Below are 17907 nucleotides of genomic sequence, written 5' to 3' on the forward strand. Positions count from 1 at the left end.
TATGTTTGAAGGAATAGTGGTTCCAAAAATGTTGTATGGTTGCGAGGCGTGGGCTATGGATAGAGTTGTGCGCAGGAGGATGGATGTGCTGGAAATGAGATGTTTGAGGACAATATGTGGTGTGAGGTGGTTTGATCGAGTAAGTAACGTAAGGGTGAGAGAGATGTGTGGAAATAAAAAGAGCGTGGTTGAGAGAACAGAAGAGGGTGTTTTGAAATGGTTTGGGCACATGGAGAGAATGAGTGAGGAAAGATTGACAAGAGGATATATGTGTCGGAGGTGGAGGGAACGAGGAGAAGAGGGAGACCAAATTGGAGGTGGAAAGATGGAGTGAAAAAGATTTTGTGTGATCTGGGCCTGAACATGCAGGAGGGTGAAAGGAGGGCAAGGAATAGAGTGAATTGGAGCGATGTGGTATACCGGGGTTGACGTGCTGTCAGTGGATTGAATCAGGGCATGTGAAGCGTCTGGGGTAAACCATGGAAAGCTGTGTAGGTATGTATATTTTGCGTGTGTGGACGTATGTATATACATGTGTATGGGGGTGGGTTGGGCCATTTCTTTCGTCTGTTTCCTTGCGCTACCTCGCAAACGCGGGAGACAGCAACAAAGCAAAAAAAAAAAAAAAAAAAAAAAAAAATATATATATATATATATATATATATATATATATATATATATATATATATATATATATATATATATATATATATATATATATATTCTTTTTTCAAACCATTCGCCATTTCCCATTTAGCGAGGTAGCGTTAAGAACAGAGAACTGGGCCTTTGAGGTAATATCCTAACCTGGCCCCCTTCTCTGTTCCTTCTTTTGTAAAATTAGAAAACAAATAATGAGTGGGGAGGATTTCCAGCCCCCCCCCCCCTCCCTCCCCTTTTAGTCGCCTTCTACGACACGCAGGGAATACGTGGGAAGTATTCTTTCTCCCCTATCGCCAGGGATAGAATATATATATATATATATATATATATATATATATATATATATATATATATATATATTTATTTTTTTTTTATTATTATACTTTGCCGCTGTCTCCCGCATTTGCGAGGTAGCGCAAGAAAACAGACGAAAGAAATGGCCCAACCCCCCCCCCCATACACTTGTATATACATTCGTGCACACACGCAAATATACATACCTACACAGCTTTCCATGGTTTACCCCAGACGCTTCACATGCCTTGATTCAATCCACTGACAGCACGTCAACCCCGGTATACCACATCGCTCCAATTCACTCTATTCCTTGCCCTCCTTTCACCCTCCTGCATGTTCAGGCCCCAATCACACAAAATCTTTTTCACTCCATCTTTCCACCTCCAATTTGGTCTCCCTCTTCTCCTCGTTCCCTCCACCTCCGACACATATATCCTCTTGGTCAATCTTTCCTCACTCATTCTCTCCATGTGCCCAAACCACTTCAAAACACCCTCTTCTGCTCTCTCAACCACGCTCTTTTTATTTCCACACATCTCTCTTACCCTTACGTTACTCACTCGATCAAACCACCTCACACCACACATTGTCCTCAAACATCTCATTTCCAGCACATCCAGCCTCCTGCGCACAACTCTATCCATAGCCCACGCCTCGCAACCATACAACATTGTTGGAACCACTATTCCTTCAAACATACCTATTTTTGCTTTCCGAGATAATGTTCTCGACTTCCACACATTCTTCAAGGCCCCCAGAATTTTCGCCCCCTCCCCCACCGTATGATCCACTTCCGCTTCCATGGTTCCATCCGCTGCCAGATCCACTCCCAGATATCTAAAACACTTCACTTCCTCCAGTTTTTCTCCATTCAAACTCACCTCCCAATTGACTTGACCCTCAACCCTACTGTAGCTAATAACCTTGCTCTTATACACATTTACTCTTAACTTTCTTCTTCCACACACTTTACCAAACTCAGTCACCAGCTTCTGCAGTTTCTCACATGAATCAGCCACCAGCGCTGTATCATCAGCGAACAACAACTGACTCACTTCCCAAGCTCTCTCATCCCCAAATGACTTCATACTTGCCCCTCTTTCCAAAACTCTTGCATTTACCTCCCTAACAACCCCATCCATAAACAAATTAAACAACCATGGAGACATCACACACCCCTGCCGCAAACCTACATTCACTGAGAACCAATCACTTTCCTCTCTTCCTACACGTACACATGCCTTACATCCTCGATAAAAACTTTTCACTGCTTCTAACAACTTTCCTCCCACACCATATATTCTTAATACCTTCCACAGAGCATCTCTATCAACTCTATCATATGCCTTCTCCAGATCCATAAATGCTACATACAAATCCATTTGCTTTTCTAAGTATTTCTCACATACATTCTTCAAAGCAAACACCTGATCTACACATCCTCTACCACTTCTGAAACCACACTGCTCTTCCCCAATCTGATGCTCTGTACATGCCTTCACCCTCTCAATCAATACCCTCCCATATAATTTACCAGGAATACTCAACAAACTTATACCTCTGTAATTTGAGCACTCACCCTTATCCCCTTTGCCTTTGTACAATGGCACTATGCACGCATTCCGCCAATCCTCAGGCACCTCACCATGAGTCATACATACATTAAATAACCTTACCAACCAGTCAACAATACAGTCACCCCCTTTTTTAATAAATTCCACTGCAATACCATCCAAACCTGCTGCCTTGCCGGCTTTCATCTTCCGCAAAGCTTTCAATACCTCTTCTCTTTTTACCAAATCATTTTCCCTAACCCTCTCACTTTGCACACCACCTCGACCAAAACACCCTATATCTGCCACTCTATCATCAAACACATTCAACAAACCTTCAAAATACTCACTCCATCTCCTTCTCACATCACCACTACTTGTTATCACCTCCCCATTTGCGCCCTTCACTGAAGTTCCCATTTGCTCCCTTGTCTTACGCACTTTATTTACCTCCTTCCAGAACATATATATATATATATATATATATATATATATATATATATATATATATATATATATATATATATATATATATATATATATATATATATATATTTATATATATGTATATATATATATACATATATATATATATATATATATATATATATATATATATATATATATATATATATATATGTATATATATATATATATATGTTCTGGAAGGAGGTAAATAAAGTGCGTAAGACAAGGGAGCAAATGGGAACTTCAGTGAAGGGCGCAAATGGGGAGGTGATAACAAGTAGTGGTGATGTGAGAAGGAGATGGAGTGAGTATTTTGAAGGTTTGGATGGTATTGCAGTGGAATTTATTAAAAAAGGGGGTGACTGTATTGTTGACTGGTTGGTAAGGTTATTTAATGTATGTATGACTCATGGTGAGAGGCCTGAGGATTGGCGGAATGCGTGCATAGTGCCATTGTACAAAGGCAAAGGGGATAAGAGTGAGTGCTCAAATTACAGAGTTATAAGTTTGTTGAGTATTCCTGGTAAATTATATGGGAGGGTATTGATTGAGAGGGTGAAGGCATGTACAGAGCATCAGATTGGGGAAGAGCAGTGTGGTTTCAGAAGTGGTAGAGGATGTGTGGATCAGGTGTTTGCTTTGAAGAATGTATGTGAGAAATACTTAGAAAAGCAAATGGATTTGTATGTAGCATTTATGGATCTGGAGAAGGCATATGATAGAGTTGATAGAGATGCTTTGTGGAAGGTATTAAGAATATATGGTGTGGGACCCAGTTGTTAGAAGCAGTGAAAAGTTTTTATCGAGGATGTAAGGCATGTGTACGTGTAGGAAGAGAGGAAAGTGATTGGTTCTCAGTGAATGTAGGTTTGCGGTAGGGGTGTGTTATGTCTCCATGGTTGTTTAATTTGTTTATGGATGGGGTTGTTAGGGAGGTGAATGCAAGAGTTTTGGAAAGAGGGGCAAGTATGAAGTCTGTTGGGGATGAGAGAGCTTGGGAAGTGAGTCAGTTGTTGTTCGCTGATGATACAGCGCTGGTGGCTGATTCATGTGAGAAACTGCAAAAGCTGGTGACTGAGTTTGGTAAAGTGTGTGAAAGAAGAAAGTTAAGAGTAAATGTGAATAAGAGCAAGGTTATTAGGTACAGTAGGGTTGAGGGTCAAGTCAATTGGGAGGTGAGTTTGAATGGACAAAAACTGGAGGAAGTGAAGTGTTTTAGATATCTGGGAGTGGATCTGGCAGCGGACGGAACCATGGAAGCGGAAGTGGATCATAGGGTGGGGGAGGGGGCGAAAATTCTGGGAGCCTTGAAGAATGTATGGAAGTCGAGAACATTATCTCGGAAAGCAAAAATGGGTATTTTTGAAGGAATAGTGGTTCCAACAATGTTGTATGGTTGCGAGGCGTGGGCTATGGATAGAGTTGTGCGCAGGAGGATGAATGTGCTGGAAATGAGATGTTTGAGGACAATGTGTGGTGTTAGGTGGTTTGATCGAGTAAGTAACGTAAGGGTAAGAGAGATGTGTGGAAATAAAAAGAGCGTGGTTGAGAGAGCAGAAGAGGGTGTTTTGAAATGGTTTGAGCACATGGAGAGAATGAGTGAGGAAAGATTGACCAAGAGGACATATGTGTCGGAGGTGGAGGGAACGAGGAGAAGAGGGAGACCAAATTGGAGGTGGAAAGATGGAGTGAAAAAGATTTTGTGTGATCGGGGCCTGAACATGCCAGAGGGTGAAAGGAGGGCAAGGAATAGAGTGAATTGGAGCGATGTGGTATACCGGGGTTGACGTGCTGTCAGTGGATTGAATCGGGGCATGTGAAGCGTCTGGGGTAAACCATGGAAAGCTGTGTAGGTATGTATATTTGCGTGTGTGGACGTATGTATATACATGTGTATGGGGGTGGTTTTGGCCATTTCTTTCGTCTGTTTCCTTGTGCTACCTCGCAAACGCGGGAGACAATGACAAAGCAAAAAAAAAAGAAAAACAAAATATATATATATATATATATATATATATATATATATATATATATATATATATATATATATATATATATATATATATATATATATATATATATATATATATATATATATATATATATATATATATATATATAGTGAGTTCAGTAGGCTCCATCACATATAAATTGTTAAGATGGTTAGTTTCTTTATTAAGCCCTTCAGTGGGTAAGGTATCAAATTCTAATATCATGAACAATGTAGATGTAGTCAACAAGCTAAGCAATATCAATGTTAATTTTCATTTCAAACCAGTTACCTTTGATGTTTCTTCACTTTTCACTAAAGTTCCAGTTGATGACCTTTTAGAATATTTATTTGATGTCTTGGATGATATTCATTTACCTGTTTCAAAGTCTAATTTCATTGAACTGATAAAATTGTGTATAAAAGACTGTGTATTTCAATTAAATGGAGATTATTATGCTCAAAAATTTGGTATGGCAATGGGTAACCCTCTTTCACCTGTACTAAGTAATCTTTATATGGAATTTTTTGAAACAAAAATACTAAAGGATATCTTACCTTCTAATGCAGTTTGGTTTAGGTATGTAGATTACGTTCTTTGTGTTTGGACAACAAATGAAAATTTACAAATATTTCTCCCCTTACTTAACAATTTAGTACCTTCCATCAAATTTACTGTAGAAAATGAAAATATTGGTATATTACCCTTTTTAGATTGCATGATCCATAGACGAGGAAACAAGTTTAACTTTAGCATATACAGAAAACCCACCAATGTATGTTCATATATCCATTATTACTCATCTCAACATGACAGAGTTAAAATATCATTTCAATCTACGTTCCTTATGGCATTACGTATTTGCAGTCCAAAGTTTATCGATGATGAGTTTGAGAAGATATATTCTATTGGATCTAAGTTAAAGTACCCTAGATCTTTCATTGATAAGTTAGCAGAGAAATCATTTCGTAGAGTTGAGCCCAAACCTCCCATTGACACCAAGAATCTTTTAGTTCTCCGTTTTGATAATAAAATCACTTTGCTTCCCATGTTGCTCAAATCCTTTAATGCAAATGTTGCCTTTAGCAACAATAATACTATAAAGAATATCATAATCAGTAATTCACCAGAAAATTCTCTTGGATGCATCTATAAAGCGCCTTGTGGAAACTGTGATAAATTTTATGTTGGTCAGACTGGTAAGGATCTTTCTGTTAGACTTAAGCAACATAAATATAGTATAAGAACGGGACAAGAATCAAATGCCTTATTTAATCACGTTAAAAACTATGATCACTGTATTGACTGGAGTAACGCCATCTCAGTAATTAACTCCAACTCTATTGCCAAAAGAAATATCATTGAATCTTCTATCATTAGATACACAAAGAATTATAATCTAAATATTAGTGATAGTCTATACAAATTAGATAAATTTATTGTTGATAAGATTTGTAAACTGATAAGTTTATGAAAGCTCGTTGTATGTTTTGTACTATCACATGTTTACCAAATGGCGTCCTAGCTTCGTATCTTCGATGTATATCAACTGACTGTTATATTTCTCTCTTGTGTCTCCCCTGATGATGTGATTATTACACAAAAGTGCACTTGGGAACTTTTCGTGTTTCATTTTCTCCGTGGACTCATTGGAATATATATATATATATATATATATATATTTTTTTTTTTTTTGGCTTTGTCGCTGTCTCCCGCCTTTGCGAGGTAGCGCAAGGAAACAGACGAAAGAAATGGCCCAACCCACCCCCATTGTTGACTGGTTGGTAAGGTTATTTAATGTATGTATGACTCATGGTGAGGTGCCTGAGGATTGGCGGAATGCGTGCATAGTGCCATTGTACAAAGGCAAAGGGGATAAGAGTGAGTGCTCAAATTACAGAGGTATAAGTTTGTTGAGTATTCCTGGTAAATTATATGGGAGGGTATTGATTGAGAGGGTGAAGGCATGTACAGAGCATCAGATTGGGGAAGAGCAGTGTGGTTTCAGAAGTGGTAGAGGATGTGTGGATCAGGTGTTTGATTTGAAGAATGTATGTGAGAAATACTTAGAAAAGCAAATGGATTTGTATGTAGCATTTATGGATCTGGAGAAGGCATATATATATATATATATATATATATATATATATATATATATATATATATATATATATATATATATATGTATATATATATATATATATATATATATATATATATATATATATTTATATATATATATATATATATATATATATATATATATATATATATATATATATATATATATATATATATATATATATATATATATACATATATATATATATATATATCCTTTGGAAAAAAAAAAAAGAGAGGGGAGGATTTCCAGCCCCCCGCTCCCTTCCCTTTTAGTCGCCTTCTACGACACGCAGGGAATACGTGGGAAGTATTCTTTCTCCCCTATCCCTAAAGGAAGGAACAGAGAAGGGGGCTAGATGAGGATGTTTCCTCAGAGGCCCAGTCCTCTGTTCTTAACGCTACCTCGCTGACGCGGGAAATGGCGAATAGTATGAAAGAAGAAAGAAAATATATATATATATATTTTATTTTGCTTTGTCGCTGTCTCCCGCGTTTGCGAGGTGGCGCTAGGAAACAGACGAAAGAAATGGCCCAACACACCCCCATACACATGTATATACATACACGTCCACACACGCAAATATATATACATACACGTCCACACACGCAAATATACCTACCTATACATCTCAATGTACACATATATATACACACACAGACACATACATATATACCCATGCACACAATTCACACTGTCTGCCTTTATTCATTCCCATCGCAATCTCATCACACATGGAATACCATCCCCTCCCTCCTCATGTGTGCGAGGTAGCGCTAGGAAAAGAAAACAAAGGCCCCATTTGTTCACACTCAGTCTCTAGCTGTCATGCCATAATGCCCGAAGCCACAGCTCCCTTTCCACATCTAGGCCCCACACAACTTTCCATGGTTTACCCTAGACGCTTCACATGCCCTGATTCAATCCACTGACAGCACGTCAACCCCGGTATACCACATCGATCCAATTCACTCTATTTCTTGCCCGTCTTTCACCCTCCTGCATGTTCAGGCCTCGATCACTCAAAATCTTTATCACTCCATCTTTCCACCTCCAATTTGGTCTCCCACTTCTCCTCGTTCCTTCCACCTCCGACACATATATCCTCTTGGTCAATCTTTCCTCACTCATTCTCTCCATGTGCCCAAACCATTTCAAAACACCCTCTTCTGCTCTCTCAACCACGCTATTTTTATTTCTACACATCTCTCTTACCCTTACATTACTTACTAGATCAAACCACCTCACACCACACATTGTCCTCAAACATCTCATTTCCAGCACATCCACCCTCCTGCGCCCAACTCTATCCATAGCCCACGCCTCGCAACCATACAACATTATTGGAACCACTATTCCTTCAAACATACCCAATTTTGCTTTCCGAGATAATGTTCTCGACTTCCAAATATTCTTTAAGGCTCCCAGGATTTTCGCCCCCTCCCGCACCCTATGATTCACTTCCGCTTCTATGGTTCCATCCGCTGCCAGATCCACTCCCAGATATCTAAAACACTTTACTTCCTCCAGTTTTTCTCCATTCAAACTTACCTCCCAATTGACTTGACCCTCAACCCTACTTTATCTAATAACCTTGCTCTAATTCACATTTACTCTTAACTTTCTTCTTTCACACACTTTACCAAACTCAGTCACCAGCTTCTGCAGTTTCTCACATGAATCAGCCACCAGCGCTGTATCATCAGCGAACAACAACTGACTCACTTCCCAAGCTCTCTCATCCTCAACAGACTTCATACTTGCCCCTCTTTCCAAAACTCTTGCATTCACCTCCCTAACAACCCCATCCATAAACAAATTAAACAACCATGGAGACATCACACACCCCTGCCGCAAACCTACATTCACTGAGAACCAATCTCTTTCCTCTCTTCTTACACGTACACATGCCTTACATCCTCGATAAAAACTTTTCACTGCTTCTAACAACTTGCCTCCCACACCATATATTCTTAATACCTTCCACAGAGCATCTCTATCAACTCTATCATATGCCTTCTCCAGATCCATAAATGCTACATACAAATCCATTTGCTTTTCTAAGTATTTCTCACATACATTCCTCAAAGCAAACACCTGATCCACAAATCCTCTCCCACTTGTGAAGCCACACTGCTCTTCCCCAATCTGATGCTCTGTACATGTCTTCACCCTCTCAATCAATACCCTCCCATATAATTTACCAGGAATACTCATCAAACTTATACCTCTGTAATTTGAGCACTCACTCTTATCCGCTTTGCCTTTGTACAATGGCACTATGCACGCATTCCGCCAATCCTCAGGCACCTCACCATGAGTCATGCATACATTAAATAACCTTACCAACTAGTCAACAATACATATAAAAGCAAAAACATGAACATGCAGAAGTGTACCAACGCGCGAACACACACACACACACACACACACACACACACACACACACACACACACACACACACACACACACACACACACACACACACACACACACACACACACACTCACACACACACATACACACACACACACACACACACAGCTCTACAAATATAAATGCAACAGCTGCAGAAACTGGTGACTGAGTTTGGTAAAGTGTGTGCAAGAAGAAACCCGAGAGTGTATGTGATTAAGAGCAAGGTTATTAGGTACAGTAGGGTTGAGATACAAGGCAATTGGGAGATAAGTTTGGATGGAGAATAACTGGAGGAAGTGAGGTGTTTTAGATATCTGGGAGTGGATTTGTTAGTGGATGGAACCATGGGAGCGGAAGTGAGTCAAAGGGTGGGGGAGGGAGCGAAGGTTCCTGGACCGTTGAAAAATGTGTGGAAGGCGAGAACATTATCTCGGAAAGCAAAAATGGGCATGTTTGAAGGAATAGTGGTTCCAAAAATGTTATATGGTTTGCGAGGCTTCGGCTATAAATCGGGTTGTTCGGAGGAGGGTGGATGTGTTGGAAATGAGATTCTTAAGGAAAATATGTGGTGTGAGGTGGTTTGATCAAGTAAGTACTGAAAGGGTAAGACATGTGTGGTAATAAAAAGAGTGTGGTTGAGAGAGCAGAAGAGGGTGTGTTGAAATGGTTTAGTCACATGGAGAGAATGAGTGAGGAAAGATTGACAAAGAAGATATATGTGTCAGAGGTGGAGGGAACGAAAAGTGGGAGACCAAATTGGAGGTAGAAGGTTGGACTGAGAAAGATTTTGAGCAATCGGGGATTTATCATGCAGAGGGAGAAAGGCGTGCAAGGAATAGAGTGAATTAGAAGGATACGGTATACCGGAGTCGACGTGCTATCAATGGATTGAACCACGGCATGTACAGCATGTGGGGTATACTATGTAAAGTTTTATGGGCCCTGGATGTGGAAAGGGAGCTGTGGTTTCGATGAATTATACGTAACAGCTAGAGACGGAGTGTGAACGAATGTGACCTTTGTTGTCGTTTCCTAGCGTTACTTCGTGCGCATGCTGGGGGAGGGGGTGTCATTTCATGTGTGGCAGGGTGGCGACGAAAATGAATGAAGGCAGCGAGTATAAATTATGTACATATATATATATATATATATATATATATATATATATATATATATATATATATTTTTTGCTTTGTCGCTGTCTCCCGCGTTTCCGAGGTAGCGCAAGGAAACAGACGAAAGAAATGGCCCAACCCACCCCCATACACATGCCTTGATTCAATCCACTGACAGCACGTCAACCCCGGTATACCACATCGCTCCAATTCACTCTATTCTTTGCCCTCCTTTCACCCTCCTGCATGTTCAGGCCCCGATCACACAAAATCTTTTTCACTCCATCTTTCCACCTCCAATTTGGTCTCCCTCTTCTCCTCGTTCCCTCCACCTCCGACACATATATCCTCTTGGTCAATCTTTCCTCACTCATTCTCTCCATGTGACCAAACCATTTCAAAACACCCTCTTCTGCTCTCTCAACCACGCTCTTTTTATTTCCACACATCTCTCTTACCCTTACGTTACTTACTCGATCAAACCACCTCACACCACACATTGTCCTCAAACATCTCATTTCCAGCACATCCATCCTCCTGCGCACAACTCTATCCATAGTCCACGCCTCGCAACCATACAACATTGTTGGAACTACTATTCCTTCAAACATACCCATTTTTGCTTTCCGAGATAATGCTCTCGACTTCCACACATTCTTCAAGGCTCCCAGAATTTTCGCCCCCTCCCCCACCCTATGAACCACTTCCGCTTCCATGGTTCCATCCGCTGCCAGATCCACTCCCAGATATCTAAAACACTTCACTTCCTCAAGTTTTTCTCCATTCAAACTCACCTCCCAATTGAATTGACCCTCAACCCTACTGTACCTAATAACCTTGCTCTTATTCACATTTACTCTTAACTTTCTTCTTTCACACACTTTACCAAACTCAGTCACCAGCTTCTGCAGTTTCTCACATGAATCAGCCACCAGCGCTGTATCATCAGCGAACAACAACTGACTCACTTCCCAAGCTCTCTCATCCCCAACAGACTTCATACTTGCCCCTCTTTCCAAAACTCTTGCATTCACCTCCCTAACAACCCCATCCATAAACAAATTAAAGAACCATGGAGACATCACACACCCCTGCCGCAAACCTACATTCACTGAGAACCAGTCACCTTCCTCTCTCCCTACACGTACACATGCCTTGCATCCTTTATAAAAACTTTTCACTGCTTCTAACAACTTGCCTCTCACACCGTATATTCTTAATACCTTCCACAGAACATCTCTATCAACTCTATCATATGCCTTCTCCAGATCCGTAAATGCTACATACAAATCCATTTGCTTTTCTAAGTATTTCTCATATACATTCTTCAAAGCAAACACCTGATCCACACATCCTCTACCACTTCTGAAACCAAACTGCAGGGAAAAAATGAAATTGATGGGAGACGTATAAAAGAAAGAGACAGGAGGTCAAGAGAAAGGTGCAAGAGGTGATAAAAAAAAGGCAAATGAGAGTTGGGGTGAGAGAGTATCATTAAATTTTAGGGAGAATAAAAAGATGTTCTGGAAGGAGGTAAATAAAATGCGTAAGACAAGGGAGCAAATGGGAACTTAAGTGAAGGGCGCAAATGGGGAGGTGATAGCAAGTAGTGGTGATGTGAGAAGGAGATGGAGTGAGTATTTTGAAGGTTTGTTGAATGTGTTTGATGATAGAGTGGCAGATATAGGATGTTTTGGTCGAGGTGGTGTGCAAAGTGAGAGGGTTAGGGAAAATGATTGGGTAAACAGAGAAGAGGTAGTAAAAGCTTTGCGGAAGATGAAAGCCGGCAAGGCAGCAGGTTTGGATGGTATTGCACTGGAATTTATTAAAAAAGGGGGTGACTGTATTGTTGACTGGTTGGTAAGGTTATTTAATGTATGTATGACTCATGGTGAGGTGCCTGAGGATTTGGCGGAATGCGTGCATAGTGCCATTGTACAAAGGCAAAGGGGATAAGAGTGAGTGCTCAAATTACAGAGGTATAAGTTTGTTGAGTATTCCTGGTAAATTATATGGGAGGATATTGATTGAGAGGGTGAAGGCATGTACAGAGCATCAGATTGGGGAAGAGCAGTGTGGTTTCAGAAGTGGTAGAGGATGTGTGGATCAGGTGTTTGCTTTGAAGAATGTATGTGAGAAATACTTAGAAAAGCAAATGGATTTGTATGTAGCATTTATGGATCTGGAGAAGGCATATGATAGAGTTGATAGAGATGCTCTGTGGAAGGTATTAAGAATATATGGTGTGGGAGGCAAGTTGTTAGAAGCAGTGAAAAGTTTTTTATCGAGGATGTAAGGCATGTGTACGTGTAGGAAGAGAGGAAAGTGATTGGCTCTCGGTGAATGTAGGTTTGCGGTAGGGGTGTGTGATGTCTACATGGCTGTTTAATATGTTCATGGATGGGGTTGTTAGGGAGGTGAATGCAAGAGTTTTGGAAAGAGGGGCAAGTATGAAGTCTGTTGGGGATAAGAGAGCTTGGGAAGTGAGTCAGTTGTTGTTCGCTGATGATACAGCGCTGGTGGCTGATTCATGTGAGAAACTGCAGAAGCTGGTGACTGAGTTTGGTAAAGTGTGTGAAAGAAGAAAGTTAAGAGTAAATGTGGATAAGAGCAAGGTTATTAGGTACAGTAGGGTTGAGGGTCAAGTCAATTGGGAGGTAAGTTTGAATGGAGAAAAACTGGAGGAAGTAAAGTGTTTTAGATATCTGGGAGTGGATCTGGCAGCGGATGGAACCATGGACGCGGAAGTGGATCATAGGGTGGGGGAGGGGGCGAAAATTCTGGGAGCCTTGAAGAATGTGTGGAAGTCGAGAACATTATCTCGGAAAGCAAAAATGGGTATGTTTGAAGGAATAGTGGTTCCAACAATGTTTTATGGTTGCGAGGCGTGGGCTATGGATAGAGTTGTGCGCAGGTGGATGGATGTGCTGGAAATGAGATGTTTGAGGACAATGTGTGGTGTGATGTGGTTTGATCGAGTAAGTAACGTAAGGGTAAGAGAGATGTGTGGAAATAAAAAGAGCGTGGTTGAGAGAGCAGAAGAGGGTGTTTTGAAATGGTTTGGGCACATGGAGAGAATGAGTGAGGAAAGATTGACCAAGAGGATATATGTGTCGGAGGTGGAGGGAACGAGGAGAAGTGGGAGACCAAATTGGAGGTGGAAAGATGTAGTGAAAAAGATTTTGTGTGATCGGGGCCTGAACATGCAGGAGGGTGAAAGGAGGGCAAGGAATAGAGTGAATTGGATCGATGTGGTATACCGGGGTTGACGTGCTGTCAGTGGATTGAATCAAGGCATGTGAAGCGTCTGGGGTAAACCATGGAAAGCTGTGTAGGTATGTATATTTGCGTGTGTGGACGTATGTATATACATGTGTATGGGGGTGGGTTGGGCCATTTCTTTCGTTTGTTTCCTTGCGCTACCTCGCAAACGCGGGAGACAGCGACAAAGCAAAAAAAAAAAAAAAAAATATATATATATATATATATATATATATATATATATATATATATATATATATATATATGTTTTCTCCATTCAAACTCACCTCCCAATTGACTTGACCCTCACCCCTACTGTACCTAATAACCTTGCTCTTATTCACATTTACTCTCAACTTTCTTCTTCCACACACTTTACCAAACTCAGTCACCAGCTTCTGCAGTTTCTCACATGAATCAGCCACCAGCGCTGTATCATCAGCGAACAACAATTGACTCACTTCCCAAGCTCTCTCATCCCCAACAGACTTCATACTTGCCCCTCTTTCCAGGACTCTTGCATTTACCTCCTTTACAACCCCATCCATAAACAAATTAAACAACCATGGAGACATCACACACCCCTGCCGCAAACCTACATTCACTGAGAACCAATCACTTTCCTCTCTTCCTACACGTACACATGCCTTACATCCTCGATAAAAACTTTTCACTGCTTCTAACAACTTGCCTCCCACACCATATATTCTTAATACCTTCCACAGAGCATCTCTATCAACTCTATCATATGCCTTCTCCAGATCCATAAATGCTACATACAAATCCATTTGCTTTTCTAAGTATTTCTCACATACATTCTTCAAAGCAAACACCTGATCCACACATCCTCTACCACTTCTGAAACCGCACTGCTCTTCCCCAATCTGATGCTCTGTACATGCCTTCACCCTCTCAATCAATACCCTCCCATATAATTTACCAGGAATACTCAACAAACTTATACCTCTGTAATTTGAGCACTCACTCTTATCCCCTTTGCCTTTGTACAAGTCAATTGGGAGGTGAGTTTGAATGGAGAAAAACTGGAGGAAGTGAAGTGCTTTAGATATCTGGGAGTGGATCTGTCAGCGGATGGAACCATGGAAGCGGAAGTGGATCATAGGGTGGGGGAGGGGGCGAAAATTTTGGGAGCCTTGAAAAATGTGTGGAAGTCGAGAACATTATCTCGGAAAGCAAAAATGGGTATGTTTGAGGGAATAGTGGTTCCAACAATGCTGTATGGTTGCGAGGCGTGGGCTATGGATAGAGATGTGCGCAGGAGGATGGATGTGCTGGAAATGAGATGTTTGAGGACAATGTGTGGTGTGAGGTGGTTTGATCGAGTAAGTAACGTAAGGGTAAGAGAGATGTGTGGAAATAAAAAGAGCGTGGTTGAGAGAGCAGAAGAGGGTGTTTTGAAATGGTTTGGGCACATGGAGAGAATGAGTGAGGAGAGATTGACCAAGAGGATATATGTGTCGGAGGTGGAGGGAACGAGGAGAAGAGGGAGACCAAATTGGAGGTGGAAAGATGGAGTGAAAAAGATTTTGTGTGATCGGGGCCTGAACATGCAGGAGGGTGAAAGGAGGGCAAGAAATAGAGTGAATTGGAGTCATGTGGTATATAGGGGTTGACGTGCTGTCAGTGGATTGAAGCAAGGCATGTGAAGCGTCTGGGGTAAACCATGGAAAGCTGTGTAGGTATGTATATTTGCGTGTGTGGACGTGTGTATGTACATGTGTATGGGGGGGGGGGGTTGGGCCATTTCTTTCGTCTGTTTCCTTGCGCTACCTCGCAAACGCGGGAGACAGCGACAAAGTATAAAAAAAAAAAAAAAAAAAAATATATATATATATATATATATATATATATATATATATATATATATATATATATATATTAGCCAAAACATGAACATGCAGACGTGTGCAAATGCGCGGACACACACACGCATACACACACACACACACACACACACACACACACACAGACCACGAACGCGCACACACACACACACACACACACACACACACACACACACACACACACACACACACAGCACGCTCGCACACACACACACACACACACACACACAGACACACACACACACACACACACTTTATTGAATTTATTAAAAAAGGGTGTGACTCTGTTGTTGACTGGTTGGTAAGGACATTCAATGTACATATGTATGGTCCTTAGTGAAGTGCCTGAGGATTTGTGGAATGCCTTCATAGTACCTTTAAACGAAGGCAAAGGAGATGAAGGTGAGTGGATTTGTATGTAGCATCTATTGGCCTGGAGAAGGCATATGATAGTGTTGATAGATTAGATGCTTTGTGGAGGGTATTTAGAGTATATCGTGTGGGAGGTAAGTTGCTAGAAGCAGTGAAAAGGCATTTGTACGAGTACGAAGAGAGGAAACTGATTGGTTCCTAGTGAACGTTGGTTTGCGGCAGGGGTGCGTGATGTCACCATGGCTGTTTAATTTGTTTAAGGATGGGGTTGTTCGGGAGGTGAATGTAAGAGTTTTGGATAGAGGGGCAAGTATGCATTCTGTTCTGGATGGGAGGGCTTGGGAAGTGAGTCTGTTGTTGTTCGCTGATGATACAGCGCTGATGGCTGATTCGGGTAAGAAACTGCAGAGGCTGGTGGCTGAGTTTGGTAAAGTGTTTGAAAGTAGAGAGTAAATGTCAATAAGAGTAAGGTTATTAGGTTCAATAAGATTGAGGGATAAATCGATTGGGATGTATGTATGAATGGAGAGAAACTGGAGGAAGTGAAGTGTTTTAGATATCTGGGAGTGGATTAGCAGCGTATGGAACCATGGAAGCGGAAGTGAGTCACAGGGTGGGGGAGGGACGAAGGTTCTGGTAGCGTTGAAGAATGTGTGGAAGGCGAGAGCGTTACCTCGGTGAGCAGAAATTGGTGTGGTTGAAGGAATAGTGTTTCCAACAATGCTATATGGTTTCGATACATGGTCTCTAGATAGGATTGTGGATAGGACGGTGGATGTGCTAAAAATGAAATGTTTGAGGACAATTTGTGCTTTGAGGTGGTTTGATCGAGCAAATAATGAAAGGGTAAGAGAGATGTGTGGTAATAAAAAAGAGTGTGGTTGAGAGAGCAATAGATGGTGTGTTGAAATGGTTTGGTCGAATGGAGAGAATGAGTGAGGAAAAGATTGATAAAGAGGGTATATGTGTCAAAGGTAGAGGGAACGATGAGAAGTGGGAAACTAAATTGGAGATGGAAGGATGGAGTAAAAAAGATTTTGAGTGATTGGGGCCTGAACATACTGAAGGGTGAAAGGCGTGCAAAGAATAGAGTAAATTGGAACGATGTGTTATACCGGGGTGGACGTGCTGTCAGTGGATTGAACCGGGGCATGTAAAGCGTCTTGGGCAAACCATGGAGAGTTTTGTGGGGCCTGGATGTGAAAGGGAGCTATGGTTTCGATGCATTACACATGACAGCTAGAGACTGAATGTGAACGAACGTGGCCTTTGTTGCCTTTTTCTAGCACTACCTCGCGCGGGGGGGAATGCTATTTCATGTGTGGCGGAGTGGCAATGGGAATGGATGAAGGCAGCAGGTATGAATATGTACATGTGTATATATGTATATGTGTGTGTATGTATATGTATGTATACGTTGAAATGTATAGGCATGATATGTGCTTGTGTGGGCTTTTATGTATTTACATGTGTATGTGGGTGGGTTGGGCCATTCTTTCGTCTGTTTCTTCGCTCTTCCTCGCTAACGCGGAAGACAGCGACTAAGTATGATAATATATAGCATAAATTTGTGTGTTTTGTGTGTGTGTGTGTGTGTGTGTGTGTGTGTGTGTGTGTGTGTGTGTGTGTGTGTGTGTAGATATGGGTATCTGTATAAGTTCGCATGTGAGCATGTCTTAATCTCTTGATATTCTATTTTCTTAATCGGGGACCTGGTGTGTGTGAATGATTTAGCGTTAGTTTTTATCTTTGTGCCAGTATATAGCTACTACCTTACGTAT

The sequence above is a fragment of the Panulirus ornatus genome, chromosome 3 (assembly GCF_036320965.1).
Source record: "Panulirus ornatus isolate Po-2019 chromosome 3, ASM3632096v1, whole genome shotgun sequence".
Lineage (NCBI taxonomy): Eukaryota > Metazoa > Arthropoda > Malacostraca > Decapoda > Palinuridae > Panulirus > Panulirus ornatus.